This window comes from Panulirus ornatus, chromosome 3 (genome assembly GCF_036320965.1).
Source record: "Panulirus ornatus isolate Po-2019 chromosome 3, ASM3632096v1, whole genome shotgun sequence".
NCBI lineage: Eukaryota > Metazoa > Arthropoda > Malacostraca > Decapoda > Palinuridae > Panulirus > Panulirus ornatus.
In genome coordinates this window covers 23,798,941-23,822,780 of record NC_092226.1, presented here as the reverse complement: position 1 = coordinate 23,822,780, position 23,840 = coordinate 23,798,941, and the positions used below count along the sequence as shown (strand labels likewise).

Genomic DNA, 23,840 nt, shown 5'->3' with positions numbered 1-23,840 from the left:
ATATCACTCGTTGTTTGATAATTACTTTAATTATATAGCCTGCACTCGCTCCCCCGCTCGTCTGAGAGGCGATACTAGAATTACCTTCTGACTTTTTGTGACATGTAAGTACAGAGTTCATTTTACTCGATGTCGACACCCTCAACATAGGTTGCATATATGTTATGCGAGACTCTGACAGATGCAAAAGGTATTTTTCCAACAATAGTCAACGGGTAAGTTTGGCTTAACTCTTTGTTGCCACCCCTACCCTGATTAACCTTGGGAGGCCATTAACATTACAGTGAACTTGAATGACTTCACTCATGGGGCAAGCAAGACTGGTTCTTATAATGAAGAGCTGATGGCGGCATGCGCTTGTATAAATTTCTCTTGTCACTGCAGCAGCTTAGTCATATGCACGTAAATCCTAGCTAGGTTCATACCCTCGGCCTCACCGAGCATATAAGGCACTTCTGTGTGTCACAGGAAGTTTTAATTGGTTAGTTTTCATTTGCAAGTGAGTTTATACTGGCTCGCGTTACACCCTCAGCTCATGTGAAGTGGCTTAGTTGATAGACGACAGAGACAGTCGCAGATAAGAAGAGATATAAGTTAAGAATATATTCATTGTTATATGATTAAAGGTTAGAAAATTAAATCACATACTTTTTCTTTGTAGGGAAAAAAAATATTCATAATTCCAGCGTTTTGTGTAAGATCACAATTGTTTATTTTCGTTGCATTTCGCTCGGCTTAACGACCAACAACGGCTGTTACCCGCGCTTGTCAGTGCCGTCCAACTGGTGTGTTCTGCGCACACTCGGACACCCCCCCCCCACTCACCGTCCTGGTTATTTCAACAAGCAGTATCTTGTTCTGTGTGGTGGTGGTAGTGTGTGTGTGTGTGCCCTTCATCAGCTCTGTTCAGTGAGTGAAACAATATACTCTGGTGATTAGGTTTGACCGTATATGTTTCTGACGTCAGGACGAGGCAGAGGACCATCGTTGAGGGTGAGTAATGTGATGATGTATTGATCTTAATTAATCTGATTATGGAAGTCCTCGTTTGGATTATAACGCCATGTAGGTCTATACGAACACCGTTTTCTTTACGGAGCTTAATATCTACCGTTCGTTCTCTGGGGTTTGTTTACCAACATGTTTCGTTCCTTGTTTAGTAAAATCATTACACTTTTTCTCCAGGCATGGTACGTTTATACATTATACCCCGTCACTTTCTCAAATGGCCTCACAAAATTCGTGTTATATATCGATATTAGTAGCAATATTGATCGTTATCATAAAAATACCGACCATCATCCTCCCACCCCAACCCCCAAAGCCAGTAACCTACCCTATGGAACGCCGCGCCAGCCTTAACGTACACCATATCCCTTCCTTCCTTCCTTCCTTCCGACATCGCATGATGTACTGCTACTGATGTTAATGGAAAATACGACTTTCGTTATCGTAGGTTTACGACTGAAAGCCAACCTCTCTCTCCCCATCCCTTGTGGGCGTTGCGTACGACCGTCAAGATGACGTTAAGATAGCCTAGCCCAACCAATCGACGGGGTCGAGCAGATCTGGTAGTTTGGTTGCCTTTATATGTAAGAATTTGTGCCATGGGTACTTATACTGGGCAATGTTTGAGTAAGGTAGGACTTTATTAAGCTGTGCTAGATTTCAGTACGTTTTCTTACGAGTTTAGGGTAACTTCGATGAATCATTCCTCTGTTAATGCCCTTGTTCAAGCAGAGGATTTTTCGTATTATGCATTTTTGCGAACGTCTGTATTAAATGAATGATAATTTGTCGTGTAGATGGTTTTCATTATAAACTACAAAATTTCTGGCTTTTCAATTTCGAAAAGAAAATGTTATATCGTACTAGATTTGGTGCTCGAATGAAAGAAATGGCATTTTCTTTTTCCACTGAAAAACGTGAAAAACGATTTGTTCCATCAGGTACACGACGCTATAAATCTAGCTACAATTAAGCAGTGTTTAAAAACGATCATCTTTTTCTAGTTTATAAATGTTTATTTTGACAGTATTTGATTTGCATTTGCGTTTTATTATTTAAAACGTCTAAAAAGAAAAAGACAAAAAAATGAGATATTTACCAATATATTTCAATTAAGAAAATATAATTGGAACACCAGAGTGCGCATCACAGCTCTGATTTCGAGATCTTACCAGTGACCTTGACCAGTGAGGAGGCAGGGCGCTTGTGCGAGTGAATTCCGACAGTTAGGTTGTTTCAGGCATGCCCTTCTCAAACTGGCGAAAGATTATATAAGTTTATCTTTGCTCAGAGTCATTCTGATCTTCGAAATGAGGTTAGAAACGCTCTTCTTGTATTATCACTTTCCGGAATCAGGAACAAATGAAAAAGAGAGAATCGAGGATTTCTTTCCGAGGGCTCAGACTGGGGTGTTGTCTGAATGTGTATGGCTACAACCAGGATGAGAAGCAGGAAAGGATAAGTGCTGCGTGTGATGGGTAAAAACATTATCTTTTGGCTATGACTGAAAGGGAGGGTGAGGGAGAATGGTTCGAGATCTTTTGGCTATGACTGAAAGGGAGAGTGAGGTAGAATGGTTCGAGAATGTTCATGGTGATAAGTTCGCGGTTAGTGAGAGAGGGTGAGGGCGAAAGAGGAGGTGGCTCTTTTCATAGAGTTTTTAGGACAGAGTTAAAAGATGTAAGGAAGTGAGACCAGCATTAATGAGGGTTAGAATAAAAGTAGACTTTTTTGAGGTGGGGCTTGTTAGTGCTCATGCACTTCGTAATAAGAGGCGTAAATGATTTTTTTTTCGGGGGGAGGGGGGGTGGGAGGAGGAGACACTGAGAGAGAATTTTGAGTGTTGATGTAAGGGATCGAATGTTGGTGCTATGGGATCTGAACGCAAGGTTGGATGATGTGGCATTAACGGTAGGATTTAAGCATACGATTTCCTGTGAAAATGAAGTTAAGGAAAAGTTTGTAGAACTGAATGCTGAATCGGTATTTTATTTTTTTTCATTTAAACTATACAGATGTTTATCTTAGCGACGTAGATGAGCCGCTAGGCTAGTGTAGATTATTCTATCCTATCCTGTTTATATCATAGCATTTCAACCTATCAGTTGTATAGACTTTTAGCTTGATCAACGATATTAGTATAACATCGATAGTTGTGAGTAGTTAAAATTTTGCCCATCAATAACAGCATGATAACATTAGGATAATTTTATAGCTATTACATTGTAATGGTGATTCTCTGACCTCGTTGAACACTTGTACTCGTTCCTTTTAAAGGTTATAGTATCATTCATGTTTGATACATCGTTCAGCTATTTCCCAGTTTGCTTCTAATTAATCAGTGAGGAAGTTTTTCTTAATCTCCGTCACAGTGAGGTGTATTACCGGTCATACCCGTTTGGGCGTCAGGTAGGATAACGATGGCTTGCTTAGCTTCAGTGGTTATCTAATTCCTCTGGCGCGGGTAGCAATTCCTTTTTTTTTTTTTTTTTGTCTCCCTCAACCAGGAGGGCTGCTTGATTTTCCGTACACGACTATATATATATAATCTTAACATTTCGTCTATAACACTTGACGTCACTTTATTCATACGACCGTTTTTCGTAAGTTCATGATATTTTCCCCCAGTGAGAGCTACATGCTAGCCTTAGCACTGCCTTTTGGTAATATCTCGTCGTCAGTAAAAGTATTGTAAGTACACAAACAAGTTGTATGATAAGCGTTAGCGTTACAATAGGCAAAATATTGTCGTAGGTACTTATAGGTAGGCAGCCATTCCACCACGCCTGTCTGTTTTATAATCAAATTTCGTCCCATTTGTCATTCCATCTATATGCTCCATAGTGACCCGAGATTGCCTTAGTCTTTGAAGTTCTTTTGCTCGCGATAAGACCAATCGATTCTTAGGTTCTTTTGTTTCCCATTTACCTGATCGTACGCTAGACTTTCTCTTGTTTCCTCCGCTTAGGACACTGATGGTACGTCCATTGCTGAGTTACATATTGTCATGTATGGTCGCTGGTCCTGTATCGAAGGTATTTGATACAAGATCCTATCTCGTTTAGATCACAGACTGTGGCTTAATCAATATTTTTTTCAATTACATTTCTCGGTGCATTTTTGTCTCTCTTGGTGATATATTTTGAAAATAGATTTGGCCGTAATGACTAGCATGATGATTTATTCATATAGGATAATTATCATTCCCCTCCCAAGTGAAACAAAAACGAAATAGCTTTAGAGGCAAAATGTTGTCTAGTTACTGTTATATATTAAGTATAGCCTTAGGTATATGTTGTTATATACGATACAGCCTCACATGTGTGATTGTGGTGGTAAAGCGTGTAATGGCATTGCTGATAAATATGTTTACTGTACGTTGAGCATAAAGTTAATCAATATGGTAATTATGTTCTTGATGCGCTACTCAGTAACTCATGTGAATATACTACTAGCCAGACGGTTTGTTTATTAGCATACACTGTGAGTGATCGTTACAGATGCAGCCGATAAAGATCTACGAATTATGTGAGTATGATAACGAGTATATAAGTGCTGAGTGACTGTATGCAAGTGGTAAGCATAGCCTTTTGGTATAGGTGTTTTCGATGAAGATGGCTGAGATGGCTCACGACAAATGTATGTTACATAAACCAATATGATAAAAACCTAAGTTACTGCACGTTAAATTACTGACAATCTCAAACTTATTTACGGTACAAATATGCGCGTACATGTACACGGTTGATTGATATCCCACCATATTCTATCAAGGCATCTAATGTAATGAACAATTAACATAGCCGTGCTTGTCTAAGTATGCGAATCGTGTGACATGGCATAATGGATGTATGTAATACGCTACTGTGATGACATACGTCAGCGAAGTGATATGTGGACGATATGCGAACGTAATGACAGTTTTCACACAATACCGTTATTGAATACATGTTGGTATGTGCTGCTGGTGACATTGCCTCTCCTCTATTGTAGAGTATGATAGAGAAATGAATATGATTAACTAGGTTCTTGAGATCTGTGACTGGCTTTACGTAATCCATGTGGATGAGATCTTCAGTTTCCAAGAGGTGGTTCTTGCTACTGTTAGGTGCTGAGGTGCGCTGCTTAGAAACTGCTAGGTGCTGAGATGCGTTGCCTAGGAACTGTTGGTGCTGGGAATCGCTGTCTAGGAAATGCTAGGTTTTGATGTGTGCTGCCTTGGAACTGTTAGATGCAAAGGTGTGCTGCTTAGAAAGTGTTAGGTGCTGAGGTAAGCTGCTTAGGAACTGTTAGTTGCTGAGAGTTGCTGTCTACGAACTGCTAGGTTCTAAGTTGAGCTGCCTAGGAACTGTCAGGTGCTGAGGTACGCTGCCTAGGAAGTGCTAGATGCTGAAGTGCGCTGTTTAGGTACTATCAGGTGCTGATGCGCTTTGCCCAGGAGCTACAGGGTGCTGAGATCCGTTGCCTAGGAACTGTTAGGTGCTGAGGTGCGCTGCCTTGGAACTGCTGGGTGCTGAGGTGCGCTGCCTAGGAACTACAAGGTGTTGAGATCCGTTGCCTTGAAAGTGTTAGGTACTGAGGTGCGCTGCCTAGAAGCTGTTTGGCGCTGAGGTGCACTGCTTAGGATCTGCTAGGTGGTAAGGTGCGCTGCCTAGAAACTGCTAGGTGCTAAGTTGGACTGCTTAGGAACTTCTAGGTGCTGAGATGCGTTGCCTTGGAACTGCTGGGTGTTGTGGTAAGCTGCCTAGGAACTTCTAGGTGTAAGGTGCCTTGTCTAGGAAGTGCTAGGTGATGAGGTTCACTGCTTAGGAACTGTTAGGTACTGAGGCGCACTGCCTAAGATCTGCTAAGTGCTGAGGCTCGTTGCTTAGGAACGTTAGGTGCTTAGGTGCTCTACATGGGAACAACTAGGCGTTTAGATGCACTGCCTAGGTTAGGTTAGGTGCTGAGATGCACTACCTAAGCACTGGTAGGTATGCTATCGAGAAACTGCCAGGTGCTGAAGTACGCTGCCTAGGAACTGCCAGGTGCTGAAGTGCGCTGCCTGGGAAACTGCCAGGTGCTGAAGTGCGCTGCCTAGGAACTGCCAGGTGCTGAAGTGCGCTGCCTGGGAAACTGCCAGGTGCTGATGTGCGCTGCCTAGGAACTACTAAGTTATGAGTTGCGCTGCCCTGGAGCTGATAGATGCTGAGGTGCACATCGTGGGAACTGGAAGATGCAAAAGTGCAACTACGCAGAACTGTTTGGTGCTGAAGTGTATTGCTTCGGAAATCTGTGTGGTCGGGTTTAAAAGGGTCACTTGGGGACAGCCCATTCTGTCCTAGGGTTCGATATGGATTATCTGTGACCAGTCTCTTTGATTTCGTTTTCTTTTTTTGTTAAACTTGAAATCTATGTTGGTAATAACTCACGCGAGACGGGCCACATGTGTTGGTCGATACCAGACAATTACTCCTACCATCCGAGCGGCTTTCGCCATGCATGGCAAATCATGTGCCTAGTGTCCCTACCCATCGGGAGATGATTAGTAAAGAATGAAACCTGGATGTATGAAATGAGGGGGACTACATGGGGAGTGGAGCGAGACGTCTGAAGCGAGGTCATCCTCTCCCTACTCAGCGTCTCTTTGGACCTACTATTGTCTCTTGTAATGGAATGTTGAGATCAGTCAGTTCCCAGGTGATAATGTAAGTTCGTCTTCCTCTCCTCGATTGTTCAGTAGTTTCCTTATGTTTACCTCTCATATGGTGGGCTGTTGTTGTTATGCTGAAGGGATTAAGTTACCAGTCGTACTTGAGATGGATAGGTTATCTCGTATGATAAGGACGTACTTCGAAGGCTCTGGCTCGATGAGAGAGAAGGCTAACAACGCTATTATATGGCCTAAGTACCGAAGAGGGTGTTCACCATTATCCTAATCGTTCGTAATTGGTGATCGTAACAGCAGCACGATGAAAACATTTTGTTTTTTAAAAAGTTTGATTCCACTTCGTACGGTCGGATGAATAGTTTGACTGTTACGAGGAGGCCAAATAGACCTGAATGTACAATGGGGCTTCGCTTGTCATAGCTTTTCCTTCCCAAGGGAGTGGGTAATGGTGGTAGCCGTGGATGCGGTGGCAGCCTGTCATCAGCCACAACACTATTAGACCTAACAAAAACCTGCACTGCTGACACCCCGACCGCAGTTAGTAATAAACCCGGAGTTAAAGCCTCCCGCGTAGCGTTAACCCATTAGGTCGAGCGGCAGCTGCGGCGGGACCCGTGGGCTTGCGGCAGCTCCGGGACCACACCGGGGGCACCAGTGGCAGTGGGAGGTCCTGCAGCAGTTAAGGAGCTAAACCGGGGGAGTGAGGGACTGCGGCAGTTAGGCTCCACACCGTCGGCACCTGCGGTAACGAGGACCACACTGGTGGTACCTGAGAGAGTGGAGACCACACCGGAGGGGACCTGCGGCGGGCACCACACCGGAGGGTACCTGCGGCGGGCACCACACCGGAGGGTACCTGCGGCGGGCACCACACCGGAGGGTACCTGCGGCGGGCACCACACTGGAGGGTACCTGCGGCGGGCACCACACCGGAGGGTACCTGCGGCGGGCACCACACCGGAGGGTACCTGCGGCGGGCACCACACTGGAGGGTACCTGCGGCGGGCACCACACCGGAGGGTACCTGCGGCGGGCACCACACCGGAGGGTACCTGCGGCGGGCACCACACCGGAGGGTACCTGCGGCGGGCACCACACCGGAGGGTACCTGCGGCGGGCACCACACCGGAGGGTACCTGCGGCGGGCACCACACTGGAGGGTACCTGCGGCGGGCACCACACGAGCTAGTACTTGTTGTAGTAGACACCACACCGACGGTACCTGACGCAGACACCACACGGGCGGGTACCTGCAGCTGATACCACGCCGACGGTGCTCACGTCAGTAAAAGACCACACCATACGGACCATCATGAGTGGGACCCCATGTGTGGTACGAGCAGCGGCGTTCACCGAACTAGGAGGACCTGAAATAAAACAGATCCACATCGACAGCTAGCTAGACCTTGTTCCTCATACCTGTTCGCTGTTCTTCAGGCTTCGGTACTAGTAAAACCCTGGAACAGGCTCTCGGTACCAACTCTCTTGAAGTGACGGTCTAGAACAGACGACTACCTGTTACCAACCACCAACTTTTAAGAAAAAGAAAAAAATCCTAACGGTTTTGAATGTTTCCGTGGAGTAAATTTTTGATATCTGAATATATATATAAGAGTAATGTTGTGTATATCTGCAAATGTATAAACATTTCTGTAGGATTGCTTTGTTGTAAGTTTCTCTTTAAAGTTTGAATAGAATGTTGTCTGATTGTTTAGTAATTCGTTGTGAAATATACTTATATTTCTTAGGTTATAGACATTTAGGTGTCTTTCCAGAACGCCTCTCTCAAAAGGTTCAGCTTTTGTTCTAGATCCTAATTATGTTTTTAGAATATATTACGTGTTTTGTTTTGTGGGGCCTGCGGCGGAGGGGACCAGAGAGTGGTGCCTGCGGTGGCGGGGGACCACACTGGTGGGACCTGCGGTAGAGGTGGACCACATAATGGGTGGGACCTGCTGTAGAAGGGGACCACATGGTGGGACCTGCTGTAGAAGGGACCACATGATGGATGGGACCTGCTGTAGAAGGAGACCACATTGTGGGACATGTCGTACGTAGAAGAGGTCCACATGGTGGGACCTGGTGTAGAAGGGGACCATATGGTGAAACCTGCTGTAGAAGGGGACCACAAGGTGGGACCTTGGGTAGAGAGGGCCCACATGGTGGAACCTGCTGTAGAAGGGGACCACATGGTGGGACCTTGTGTAGAGAGGGACCACATGGTGGAACCTGCTGTAGAAGGGGACCACATGGTGGGACCTTGGGTAGAGAGGGACCACATGGTGGAACCTGGTGTAGAAGGGGACCACATGGTGGAACCTGCTGTAGAAGGGGACCACATGGTGGGCTGAACCTGTGGTTAGTCAGTGGGAAGTAGGACTATAACGGCTCATCAGCAACAGCACCTCAACGGTAGCACTTGTACCGATGGTAACTACGTCAGGAGTTAATGGGTTATGGTGTATCTCACCAACGGTACGTGGTGCATCGGGTCTACGTAAGGGAGGCTTATTCACTACGGGTACCTAGGATAGTGGGACGACACTGGCGGTACCTGGGATAGTGGGACGACATTAGCGGTACCTGGGATAGTGGGACGACACTGGCGGCACCTGGGATAGTGGGACGACACTGACGGTACTTGGGATAGTGATACAACACTGGCTGTACCTGGTATAGTGGGAAAACACTGACGGTAACTGGGATAGTGAGGAGACACGTGGAGCACCTGAAGAATTAATGGTATTCTCTGTAAACATGTTCCTGACACATGTTGCATGAATGATACGCACTGAAACATGTGGCATCGACATGGAACTGTTGCACGAAGATATAGACATTGTTGTGTTAGATGTTCATGCAAGATATCTACCCCCTGTGTGCAACAGCAAATTGTACACCATATATATGTATACTAATTTCCTGACCCAGGAGTCCCCTCTATCTTTTTGAGGCTCCTGCAGCACTCAACTAGCTGGTATTGTCCACCGATCGGGACCATAGGTCATGAAGTGTTATGTGCGTGTGCGTCTATGTGCGGTGAGTGCAGAACAGCTGAGGGGTAAGTGCTTAGCGTCTTCTTTACGGTAGTTGCATCGAGGGTATGAAGGGTCTTGGGATATGATGAAACTGTGTTTGAAGTGTTATAGATATTGGTAATGTCTAGAGCATAAATGGGAAGTGTGACTCGTGTTTGTCTGGGAAGTGTGGTTTCTGATGGTATATGTTGTGAGGCTGGAGTTTAAGACTGAGCTGAGAGATTGTTTCGTTCGGTGCTTGACAGGTTATTTCAGTGTGTATATATTTTGTCACAGTCATATCTATTTGGGCTCAGATGATCTGTGAGTAGACGTTATTAAAGTGTGGAGCAGTAGCAAGCTTTTTATATCCTCGGCAGTTGATGGTTTGGATAAGAGGGATCTAGTGCTATTGCTGAGATTTGAGTACTGAGCATGTTGAGGTGGGATATTCATTTCATTGTGTAGATGTTAAGCGTTCATGATTGCTAGGCAGCCAGTGACTATTTTGACGAGTATGTTTTGAGCGGCTTCCAGCTTTGTTACATTTGCTTTTGAGAGGGTGGAAGGCCAGGCAGGTGAGGCATAGTCTGGTGTGAGGCGGAGGGAGGAATTGTTCGTCTAGGATGAGTTCTTCTCTTGTCCAAATCTGGTGCCACGTAGTGTTGTGAAGGTATCTAGTTTGTGAGTTGCATTTGGATTGACGTTTTCTGTGTTATTCAATGCCTAGAATGGTTGGTGTTTTCTTCACTGGGAGTAACTGTCCATTCAAGGTGGCTGGAGGATGTGAACTGTGTGAGGTTAAGTAGTGAATGGAGACTTCTGTGGAGATGCGGACATTCTGTTCTATATGTGCCATTGTTCCAGTTGTGTCATGTAGTGTTGTGCATGTTTGTTGTTGATCCTCTGGTGTCAGGGTGCTGTGATGTAATTGGGAGGTTGTTCGCATTCGAAAGAACCTCGTTATGGATAGATACTGTTTTTTCCAGAACAAATATTGAAGTATTTCTGTCTCTGATATGAGTAAGATACATTAGAAGGATGTCTTGAAGAGAGTGAATTCTCTTAGGGTTTCAAGGAGGTCAGAATTGTGAAGTTCGTTTTCTATTTTCTTTTTCGTGTTTGTTCATGGACTGCGGTTAGGTTACTGGTTTAGTCTCCAGTGAATAGCAGTTGTCTTTTGCGCTCAGGAAAGTCACCAAGTCAAAGTGTAATGCTGTCCTTCTTGCTGCAAATGGACTCAGGATTATAATGTCGAACTTAAGTTTGTGTTTACCTTCGCCGGGTGGTTATGCACCAGATGTTTCCTTAAGATGGGCTGTATCATGATGATTGACTGGATTGGTAAGGTGACCGACGGTACTGTGTGTGTGTGTGTGTGTGTGTGTGTATGTGTGTGTGTGTGTGTGTGTGTGTGTGTGTGTGTGTGTGTGTGTGTGTGTGTGTGTGTGTGTGTGTGTGTGTGTGTGTGTGTGTGTGTGTGTGTGTGTGTTCGTGTTTTGCGAGTGGTTCGTGGAGCCAATCAACTGGTGGGAAGGGTATTGTGTCGGTTATGTGTATACTGGATCTTGCCACGAATATCTGACACGAATGATTCAGTAACTGACACGTTGTCACATTCTCTCTCTCTCTCTCTCTCTCTCTCTCTCTCTCTCTCTCTCTCTCTCTCTCTCTCTCTCTCTCTCTCTCTCTCTCTCTCTCTCTATCTATCTATCTCTATCTCTCTTATTCAAAAGATAATACATACATCTGTATCCTGTATCCAACTGTGCCTCTTGCAAATGTAGTTAAGATTATTGTTAACCCCTGTTAAGGACAATGGGTCGACGGAACAACCCTTTTAAGTATGAAGGTGTGACCTTTGACCTAACCCATAGGGGAAAGGTCATGCACATGGGTCGTACCGTCGTGCTTAATGATTGGTTGGCTGGGCGGCTCTAGGCTCATCAACTGCCAGGGTCATTATGGCCGTCAACATCAAGCTAACTACATCGACCAGCGGAAATATCTTGAACACCTTCTTCAGGTGTTGAGGATAATTCTGACACACACACACACACACACACACACACACACACACACACATCATGTATGTGGTCTGTCTGTCTTAAAACAGACGTGAGATCATTTATCCCCCAGGGAACAAATTAGAACGAAAGGTAAAAAGAAAAACCATAAACGGAACAATTTCAAAAGATTAAATGAAGTACAAATTAAGTAGTGGAAAGCAGGTGGCCTGACCACTTAGCGGAGGCGACGTTAACCCATTATGTTATCTTCTGTGTCCAGGATAAAGGAAGCAGTTTACTACTGACATGTTTAACGTTAATGTGGTTCTGTTAAATATCTAGTAAAACTTAAGCTCATGTGAAGCTTATTTTAGGTAAATTGCCCTTAGAAATACGCTCAGAAATGAGGTGGGAACCTTGCTTAAATAAGCTTGCATAATGAGGGCTTTGTGTGGTCAAATCGCCTTTGAGGTCCAGCCTGATTGTCTTGCAGACATTTGACGGGAGAGATTCTGGGCTCATGTGAATCAGACATCTTTAATGCCTTTATTTTGGTGACTATAAAGGTTTCAGGGAACACGTGAAAACCATGACGAATACGTAAGAGCAAACTCGTAACTTACGAACAGCTTGCGAAAGGTAAAGGTGAGTGCGAGAGACTGTGTGTTATCAGGTAACTCGGCTAATTAAAGATGAGGGTTTACATCACGTAAATTAGGTCGAGACATAATGGATGTTCCTCCTCTGTACACTACTTTATCTATAATTACTTATGAATTTTTCATATTTATCGCACACTTTGTTGTTGTTTTTCTCCTACGGTAGATGGCGGGGCAGAGGGGCAACCGATGAGGGGGAATCAGATAGTAGTAGATAGTAGGTAGGTGACTGACAGACTACCTGATGGGAAGCACTGAAACAGTAGGGTGAATGCGAGTGACTGTGGGCTCTCTCTCTCTCTCTCTCTCTCTCTCTCTCTCTCTCTCTCTCTCTCTCTCTCTCTCTCTCTCTCTCTCTCTCTCTCTCTCTCTACTCTTCCTCCCTCTCTGTTTCCCTCTCCACCTCTACTCTCCTTCCCTTTTTCTCTCTACTCACCTCTCTCTCTCTCTCTCTCTCTCTCTCTCTCTCTCTCTCTCTCTCTCTCTCTCTCTCTCTCTATCTATCTATCTATCTATCTATCTATCTCTATCTCCTAAGACATAGGCCCAGTGTTGTATAACCAGAAAGTGTCCGTCTGTCTGTCTTTCTGTCTGTGTCTGTCTACTGGAGCTCCCTTGCCTACCTACCTCCTCTCATCTAACTCCTGCCCGGAGGTCCCCACCCACGGGGTCCTCCTCCTCCTCCTCCTCCGCCTCCTCCTCGTGTCAAGTGATCGTAATGAACCCGCCCGAATAAGCCATTTTCTCGATGAAGACACTTCGCTTCCCATTAAGACGCGGACGTTGCATGTCAGGTGGCGATCCAATCTCCTAACAACCCAACTACCATGACAATAGCCAACCACCTGCCGCAGTTGGCTGGCGGATGGCAGAGGGGCGCCCCGGCAGATAAAGGGGGTTATTTAGAAATTTGCATGAAAGTGCTAGTTAGGTGGTGGTGTTTAGTTATGTAAGTAGCAGGAGCGGAACTCTCAGTCTGGGGGGGGGGGGGATCCTGCTGGTGGTGATGGTGAGCCTTCTACTGCTACTTCTGCTGCTGTTACTTCTGGGTCTGCTGCTGGTCCTTGTACTGCTCCTGCTTCTGAGGCAAAGGAGGAAAGGCTGGGGAGGAGCAACTGTTTGCGAATTGCTAATTTTGAAGGTGTTTTGCAACAAGATCACGTATTTACCTATATGTATGCGTGGCAAAACGCTTATGTGCACCCATAAAACGAACTTAAACATTGACACGGACGAGCATACACGCATCCACGCACGCACACACACTCACCTGATGTAAGTCTGTGTGTGTGTGTGTGTGTGTGTGTGTGTGTGTGTGTGTGTGTGTGTGTGTGTGTGTGTGTGTGTTTGATTACTTATTTGTACTACTCTTCAATCTTTTTTTACTGTCATATAACATTTTAAATTGTATGCTCTCTACATTCACGATTCTAGCATCCACTTTATACCATTCATCCACCGCTCTCGTACTGTAAAAGTACTTTTTTATCTTTTATTACAAGTGTTCTGCTTGCTTTCATGTTATGGTCTCTGCTGGTTGCTCTATCCCTAAATCTTTCGAAGAACTGTTTACTGTTGACATTATCAAACAGGTTTAAAAACTGATAAATTGTGAGTAGGTCACCCCTTGCTCTACTTGCTTCCATGATGTTCAAAGTTAAGGCTTATCGCTAACGTTTCCCTATAGATTAAGTCTCTTAATTCTAGTGTCACCTTTGCTGCCTTCCTACGGACCTTCTCTATTTGTTCTTTGTGCTTCTTTGTGTTCATGTAGGATGTGAACAACGTGCTGAATATTTCCTTGTCCATGTACTTGAAAGCTATCCTAATATTTTCCAGCAGACAGTTTGTGTCCTATATTATTCTAATGTGTGTATTCAGTGACAGGTTAGGGACGATGTCCATTCGCAGATCTCTCCCAGTAACAGATGCCTGCAGCTTATATTCCTTTAGATGATATGAGTATACATCGAAGACCTCTTTCGACCTGTCCCATCTTTACTGCACTTACTCAGGTTAGATTTCAACCACATATCATGTCAGCTTTGGAGTTTGTCTAGGTTCCCTTGTAAGTTGATGCAGTCGTCTTCGCTTTTTCACATCCTTCATAACCTTGGCATCATCTACGAATCGATTCAGGCAGAAGGCCAATCCATGCATCAGAAAAAGCCATGTTTCCAGAGCTGATTCCAGTGACACCCCACTGATTTCCTCAACACATTTCGAGAAGATTCCTCTGACGCGCGGCCTTCGTTCCTTTCCCATTAAGATAAACTTCTACCCATGAAAATATTCTCCTCTTTATTCCTGCCTGGAATTGAGCTTTCTTATCAGCCCCCTGTGTTAAATACTTTCTTGCGGTCCAGATGCAGACAATCCATCCAGCTTTCTCTTTTTCCTCAAATAGAGCTTACTTTCTCGTAGAAATTCTAGGAGAGGTTCGTTACACATGACCTCCATCTCCTTAAACCATATTTCTCACGTGGTTTCTACTTTGCAGGAAGTCATCATAGACTTTCTGATCAACTTTTCCAATATCTTACATACCATACTTACGATCTTCCTTCTTACAGAATGGCATCACATTTCTTATCATTTACTCCCTTGGCACCTCACTTTTTCCAATCAATATCTTGAACAACAATTCAGTTGGTTTGTCAGGTGTACCTACACACACTTTCAGCGCATGTGGAAAGTTTTTCTCAGGACCATGAGACTTGTATGACCCCTTTAGTATTGTCTTCATGACCTCTCGAGATATTTCAATGCTTTTCACTGTCTCCACCCCGGGCCATTCCCTCTGAATCCTTAAGTCTGATTAGCTGCTCCTTAACTGCCAATGTACTTCTCATAACTTTATTGAAATGTTTTGGATTCTTCTTTGCTTTCTTCATAATATTTCCTTGCAGAACATCTCTCTCCCTCATTTCTTATCCTGCTAGATTCCTTTCTAGCTCTCTTATACCTTAATGATTCTGGGAGGCTAGAGTGTCGCTTTCATCTTAACATATCGCGAAGATCCCTCGCTCTGGGCCATCTTTTGATTAATGACTCCTCCCTGTTTTTCAACCTTTTCCTCTGTATCTGAGGCTAAAGGTACTCATGTTTCTGCTCCCATTTACTCTCCATCTCATAAGTTTAAAGAGTTGCATGATAGTAAAGAAAGGTCAAAAGATCGAACCTGCGAATGTGTGATGATAGAGGAAGTTCAAGAGAGTTGTTCCTACAAGCTTAGAACTCTCTCCCCGCACAGTGAGATAGACATTAGAATAAGTAATTGTACTTTTGCATTAACACCCCTAATAATGAAATTTCTAAAGCTCAAGAGAGTCATTGAATTCAGGGACAAGAACTGGAAAATTGTTGATTTTGATATTTTACTCCACATAGCAAAGCAATAGAGTTTCGCTTCCTGGTAAGTTTAAACCTGTCTTCCAGTCGCTCACGTTACTGTGCCTCCTTCTTTCTAGCACCAGCTCATACAATTGTCCCCTACACTGTCGCCCTTTTAAGATGTTTTCAGGTAACAAGACCACAGCCCCTCACTAATGTGTGTACAGTTAACAAACCTGCGCCCCCCCCCCCCCCTCCATTGTCTGTACAATTAAGAAGTCTACAGCCTTCCCACTGTGAGAAAAGCTAACAAACCTGCAACCATCCCCACTACGTATACAGCTAATGACCCCTCAGCCCTCCCCACTGTAGGCTTACGAAGACAGTGGTCATGGTGAGTGGAGTGGGGAGTAGTAGGTGAAGAGGAGAGCCTGAGTCCGCTGCAGTTTGGTTGCCAGTGCTGAAAGCTGTGGCCGACAGAGGAGATGTGGTCCTCCGATATGAGTGGTGAAGGATTTAGGGGGGTCAGTGTGCTTGGCCATTATTGGGGCTGTTGTGACAGGTGGAAGAGGGGAAGGAAGGGTACTGCAGTGCTAGCCTGGCTGCTACAGGGGTTGGTGTAACAGATGGATGAGATGGGGATAGAAAAAGTACTGTGGTGACTGGCTACTGCAGGGGTCGGTGTGACAGCGAGACGCCATAGCGCCTAGTTACTGCTGGGGCTGGTAGGAGAAGTGGATATGAGACGGTGCCACAGTGGGTACCTTCGCTATGTGTAGCATTTGGTTATAATCTCATATTCACTGTTGTACGTGATCTAGAATTTACAACATCAAGATTTCTTTTAAATGCCGTGTAATTACCACTCTACCTCTACCCACTTAGCGTGAACTTATAAGTATAATATCCCACTGAAAGCACTCTAGATAAAGAAATAACGTAGACATTTGTATTCTTTTCCCCGTAGTAAACCTTCTCCACGATTTGTCAGCTTTCATTTTCATCATATTTTTCTCAAGTTTTACAGTTGACCTTACTTGCGACATCTATTAGTAACTTTCATTTGTTATTCATCATTTACCACTTTTCTCTCTTATTCATTCATCAATGCATTTTACGTGCCCTGATGTGGTTTTAATGAATTCAGAGGAAGATTTGCTTGGGATACCAAGTGTTTCCGGGGTTAACAAGAGTTGCTGAGGGGTGACAGAAGTTGCCGAGGATGACAGGTAGTTGCCGGGGAGGGCAAAAGTTGCAGGGTCAGCAGTTTTCGTCCACTGCAGGTGACGGCCACATCCTCGTATACCTTACCAACCCGACAAATGATTCTCGCCATATTTAGGGTTCCGGTGACAGACATCAATAACCTCTTGAGCGAACTGATCACAGTTAGGTTAAAGGCCAGGATGTATGTATCATCCCGACTTGTTTTAAAGGGTCGTATCATCATGCTCAGGGGATCGTATCGTCGTGTTCGAGGATCGTACCGTCGTGTTCGAGGATCGTACCGTCTCGTCGTTTTACTCTTCACGTAACGCTTGCAGAACGTGTAGTTATCTCTCGCTTAGGACTGTACACACAGGATTCGATTGAGGGTAGGAGCATAGTTTGAAGCTCATGGTTTGAGGCTGTGGATGAAGCAGGAGGAAATGCTGGTGCCCATGGAAGGATTAGCATTGTGGTAGGAGCATAGATTGATGGAAATGGATGGAGTGTGATCGTGGTATCCTGGAGTACATTGTGTATTGCTCATGGACGCTCATGGAAGGGTTGGACTTTTGAGGCAGCAGCAGAGGTTAATGCTCAAGGATGGGACTGTGATAAGGAAGGATACTTCGATTTCAACATGAGGTAAGGGTACAGCATAGGAGGGTATGTTCATGCTCATCAGGGGTGCTGCAGCGGAGCGTGGGTCGACGCTGAATGGGTTCCACAGGATCCGATGGGTGAGGGAGGGGTCTCGGAGATGGGCCATCCGTCACTCGGTTCTCGAACTCGACACTAACACCAACAAATGAGAGTGTATACCCAACTGTGTCTGTGTGAAGAAAAAGGATGATTTTTACCTCCACGTTTCGTCAGACCTTTGCAGACCTTGAGATGAAAGCTTACTCAAGAAGATGAAGTCTTCAAGCTACACTTGGTTTTAGCGAGGAATTTAGTTAAGAGTGAAGCGACGCACCGTACAGAATGAAGGCGGAGGTTGGTGGGAGGTTCTGGTCGTGTTTAGGGTAAGGTTTATGAGCAAGTTGTGTTTGGTTGGGAGGCCAGGGGCCAGGATCACGAACGAGCCTTACTGTAAGCGATACAGTATAACCACAACATGAGATCCTTCGTCTTCGCAAAGACCTCAGCCACAATACGAGAGCTTTTCAGTCGAATTCTTGCAATCGCCTTCCAAACACCACTGACAATAGTACTACTCAAAACCGTCACCACAAACTGCCATTGTGCTGCTGTTAACACTTTCATTGATGGCCCCAGTACGCAGAACGTCCAGTAACCTCCACTTATATTGGCAGAGAGGAAAAGTAAGATGGTCACCACGAAACAGACTGTCATCATCTTCACACCACCAGGGTCTTACCCCTGTTCTTGCTCCTTATGATCGTTCTCTTCCCTATCCTTCTCCACCAGTACCTCCCCCTCATCATTGTTCTCCATCTCCCCCCGCCACTGCTTCCCTCCAGCACGGCTCACTACCACCACCCCACCAACAACTACATCCACCACTATTCCTCTTCTCAAACACTTAACCCCAGCATGGCTCCCCACCACTTCCTCCCATCAGCATGGCTTTCCATCACCATGGCTCTCCACCACCACCTCCCACCACTATGGGTCTCCACCACCACCTTCCACCATCATGGCTCTCCACCGCCACATGGCACCAGCACCCTCCTCACATCACGCTTCCCCAACATCCTACACTCCATCTCCCAACTCCATTACCTCCCTCCATCATTCTCTAACAGCTCCCCCTCACATCACTCTTCCAGCGCTACCCTATACATCAGGCTCTTCCAGCACCTCCCATCCATAACAGGCTTCCAGGACATCCAGTCATCACCACTCTTCCATCACCTTCCTCTAAAATTTTCCATCACTCTGCTCCATCACCATCCATCACTCCTCTAGTACTCTCTCTGTCTCTCGTCCCCTCTACCCCACCACTCCCTTCCATCCCTATTCCACCACTACCCTTCCCTTCATTCCTCCAGCACCCGCCTCCATCACTAGTCCCTGAACGCTGCCAGCAGCCCCGACCCCGTCAGTGCCCGGCGTCTCTGCAGCGCCTGCTGCGGCGTCAGGCTGAGGACCACCCATGGTGGGCGGCGGGAGTCACGGGGTGGCGGGGGCGGCCGTGGTGGGTGGTGGGCGGCGTGACCAGATACCCACCGCCGCTAATCACCGCCCCCCCCCCCTTCCCCACTACAGCAACAAAGGAACCACTGCCGGCAAAATATCCCAGCCACTGAAGTTGGCATGGATATTTGGCTAAGCAGATCCCCACTGAGAGATCTTTTTTTTTAATGTATATTTAGGTCGAAGTCTTGCCAGTTCTGTCCTGGGGTCTTTAGATATTTTCTTATTGAAAAATATTTGATGTATGTATTAGGTACAGGAGGAGTTGCCTCAGCCACAACATCAGATAGATTCGAAAACTATTGTTCTTTGGCGTAAATCAAGTTTCCGATGTTGGATTGAATCAAAGTGGTTATTTCATCGCTTCAATATTTTCAGATTATTGGATAGCAGAGGTAAAAATCATAGATTCTTGCGGGTTTTAGCACAAGAAAGGTCAAGGAGATTCCAGGAAGGTCGTCATTCTGTGAGGCTGTGTACGTTCCAGCCCCGGGAAGGTCGTCACGTTCTTCCTTGTCCCTTTTCCTCCCCTCCCTCTGTCACGTTATTCACTCTTCCCATTTCCGCCTTTCTATTCCTATCTATCATTTTCATCTCCCCATTCCTTCCTTCTTCCTCTCTTCCTTTTCTCCCTCTATTTTCATTTGCCCAGTCTCTCCATTCCGTTCTTTTCTTCCCGCATAACATTGCCTCCCTTTCCTCCCCACTTCCTAGTTGCCCCATCCTTTTGCCATGGTGGACCCTGCCTTCAATTCCCTCCCTTCAATTCCCTCCCGTTTCCATCCACCTCTCTCCTCTAATTTTTACCATTCTTTTTCTATTCCTCCCTCTACCCCTCCCCTTCCCATGCCATCCCATCCCTCCCTTCCATTACCCAACTTTTCTCCCTCCACATTCCACACTCTCCCTCTCCATCGGACAGTTTTTAGCTGTTACCTTAATCATTTAATTCCCTTGAGTGCTACCTGGCAACCAAGAATGGAATTTGCTGGTAGTTTGGCTAGTGTAACTAATCATCCTTTGTTTACCGCCCCGAAGAATTGGATGAACCAGAGGCTGAGGGAAGGAGATTGGCACAGCTTAATGCGTGAGGGCAGGAAGAGAAAAAACACAAATCCAAGTGACATTTTCTTTTAAACCTGTGTGGGGAAAAATGGGATTAAAGTAACTCTGTGCGAAGTATATGGCGAGAGAGACTGAACTCATATTTCATGATTACTTGTGGGAAATATTCTTTATTTCTTAAATAGATTTATAAAATGTGATGATGTGAAGCAAAGTTTTTGTACCAGTTTGTTTTAGGAAGAATACGTAAAAATATCGAGGAGTACTCAGGAACTGATTTAAAGAAGTAATTATGTCACAGTGTTTGCAATTTGTAAGAAGGTCAGTATTGTAATAAAAATGAAAGAGTGAAAGAAAAGAGATTTGCTGATGTGTATTATAAAGAAAATATCACAAGATTATAAAGTAAAGAGTTGGAACATCGAATAGTAAAAAACGATATGTAAGTAAATATCTAATGGTAGAAAACGATATGTAAATATCTAATGATAGAAAATATGTAAGTACAGTCTAAGGCTAGAACACTGAAAACTCCTCCCCCTCTCCCATGTTAATGCCATGATGTCCCCCCACCATAAAAATCACCTTGGCCACTGCACGTCATCCACCACAACCTCCCCTTCCCACCCCTCCTTCGTCATGAACCACAGGTGAGCGGAGCTCCCTTGTGGCCCCCCCCGTGTCCAACACAGTAATGTTGAGGAGGCACCATCCACCCGCCCCGGAGGAACACGAGCAATACGACGGCGTCTCTTGAAAAGAATTTTCGAAATTCCGAAAACCAGATTTTGCGATCGTTGAGCCTCAAGGGCGACGAACCATTGATTCCCGAAAACCAGGAAATGTAGATTTTACGTTTTCGTAACAATGGTCTCTACTTTTAATTTTTTTTTTCGTACAAATATGTCATCTATTTTTTAGCTGGGGCTCTGTATATATCAGTTTGATCTGATGCTATAGGGCGTATAACAGGTTTACAAAGGAGTACAAGAGGAGTACAAAGGAATTCAAACTGCAGCAGACCACTGGATCCTTTCGAGGCTGTGGTAGCTGAAGATGTCGGTCACTCACAGATTAATGTAGTAAAGATCAGAAGGTATACAGATTATTATATAAAAATGACCTATAAATTGTCGTCGTGACGAAGGAGGCGCAAGTAACTTAAGTTGCGGACTTAAAGCACAGTATTTATCATTTCATTCTTAAACTTATCTACAGGACAGCTTTCAACCGCTGATTGGAAAATAGTTCCATATGTTAACAATCCTGTTTTGAGAAATGGTACTTCGACTCATTTGAGGTTAAACTTTTGCCCACGAGTTTGTATCCATTCCTACGTATGAAATCAAACGAATCAAGTCTCATGTAACTTGATAGATCAAGACTATCAGAGCTTTTGATAATTTTGAATACACGTATTAGATCACCTCTTAATCTTCTCTTTTCTAAGCTTACAGATTATAGCAATTGAATCTTGTAGGATTTGTTTTTCAGTGAGAAGATCGTCCTGGTGGCTCGACGCTACACTCTCTCCAGTCTGTCTATGACTGTTTTTAAGTAAGGTGACCAAAACTGAACGTAATATTCAAGATGAGGTCGAACCATCGAACCGGAAAGAGTAAAGATAAATTCCCTAGCCTTAGATTCGAAGTTCCCAAATCATTAATCGAAGAATTTTTTACGCTCTTCTCATAACTTCTGTTCACTAGTTTCATAGTTTTGGGTCATCAGAGATTAATACACCCTAAGTCTTTTCCCTCATTTACCTTTCGCAGTTCAGCAGAGTTCATACTGTTGCTTGCCATTTCGTTTTTGTTATAAAAATTGATTTGCCACCTATGATCATGGGTTTTATTTGTATGGTGTGCGTCCACATCTCGATAGTGTTCAGATACGAGGCTCTGTGTGTTCAGGAATTTCTGAGACTTGAGGTTTACATTTTGCTATAGACACGGTCCATATGTAATGGTGTTCCGATACTGGGATAGAAGTCTTATCAGTCCTGAAAATGAAGATCCACATTTCAGGGTTTTCTACTGAAAGGTCACATTTCAGTCTCCTGAAGCGGGATCCCCATTTTCCTTTAGTTCTTCTTTATCGACACAAGGGGGTTGGGGTGATGGGATTAGGACCGGTCAGACGACCAGCATCATTAAGTCAATACAGGATTTAACTCCACTTCTTAACGGAGGGAGACTCCGGTCCATGCTGGTGCTGCTAGAGAATTGTGATTACGTTTAAGTTTCGATGTGATTTTCATGAGTGAAATATTAGCTTGTGGCTTAATCTTCGTCGAACTGATAAAAAAAAAAAAATGTCTTTGTTTTGTCCTGGTGATGGGGTACCGTACACTGGAGTTTTACAGGTTGTACGAGAGCAAAGAATTGTTCAAGAGCTGGGAGGCCACACGAGCTTTAAATCTCGGCTCTATACAGTACAAGATAAGTAGTTGAAATAGGTAATTGTACGCACACACACACACACACACACACACACACACACACACACACACACACACACACAGGCGTCTGACAGAGTATGGATCCTGATGAAAAGTTGAAGTGACATTAAACGTCGAGTGTATGGATTGAGGGAAGTCGCTTGGAGCGGAGGTAGTGATTATGGCAAGTCGTGTCGGAAGACCAGAAGAAAAAAAAATGGGAGCGGTACTAAATGAGTATTACGACAATAAAAGAAAATTGATTAAAATTAGTGTGCACTCAGGATAATGAGAGTGGTTCATGGCCTAATAAGCGGCCGGAGACACCCCTGGGACATCGTTCGTGCAAGTGACTTGAGAAGGGATTAAGGGCCTTTACCCACAGCCCTTACTTAACTCCCTTCCCGTGAAATTGAAACCGAACCATACCCTCCAATTCGGACCCTCATGGATTAAATCTTTTTCGCCCTGTTTTCACCTTTTTAAAGAGTTGCGTGAGTGTGTGTGTTTGTGTGTGTGTGTGTGTGTGTGTGTGTGTGTGTGTGGGGCTGGAGGACAGGGGTAAGGAGGGTGGAGGAAGGATATGAATTATCTTTATCATTTTTCATTTCTGTTTCGAATTTCTAGTATCTTGAAGGTGCATTATATTTTGCTTATAAAGCAAATTACTTGTGTACTCATATTTATTCTTTACTGACACATCAAACATACTGTACGTAGGAGATGACAGGGAAAGCAGATAAGTCATGACCTCCATACATCTGTAAGCACGTACGAGTTATGGTATACAGATGGATCTCCATGTCTGCACATACGCACTATTAAGACTTACACATTTACGTATTTACATCACTGTGAATTTACGTTAAGATATCCAAATACTTAAGCGTTTAAACTTTAGGAGAGCGGGGCGGTTAAACTGCTCAAAGGAAACAGAATTCTCTTGTCTCGCCAGCCTCCATGAGTTTGGCACCAGAAGACTAAGGCTGGTGTTGGTCTAGCCACTCGCTTCCGTCAAGCAGTCCCTTCTGTCTTCTAAGCTTGGAATACTTAATTCCTTTCGCTCTTGGTACGGCCTTCTGCAATTAATCATGCTTTACTTTGATTTTTTTCGTATACCATTATCTTTAAGGATATTTAAAACATTCCAGAGAACAGTCTGTGAATTTTTTATGACATTTGACGTTTGAATGCGATCAAGAAGCGCTCGCTATCTGGTGGAGCTCTGGCCATGTTACCGAGAACACTAACGTTAGCTGGAGACGTCGAAGTGGATCACAAAGCTGTGGTTGC

At 44.6% G+C, this 23,840-nt stretch overlaps 1 long non-coding RNA gene across 1 annotated transcript in view; it reads left to right on the top strand.

Annotated features, from left to right (window-relative positions):
• Positions 1 to 874: 874 nt before the first annotated feature.
• LOC139759780 (uncharacterized) overlaps positions 875 to 23,840 on the top strand; it is a 212,670-nt gene continuing 189,704 nt past the window's right edge. The window contains exon 1 of the long non-coding RNA XR_011715145.1: positions 875 to 993. This is a non-coding gene — a long non-coding RNA (uncharacterized lncRNA). The remainder of the gene's footprint in view (positions 994 to 23,840) is intronic.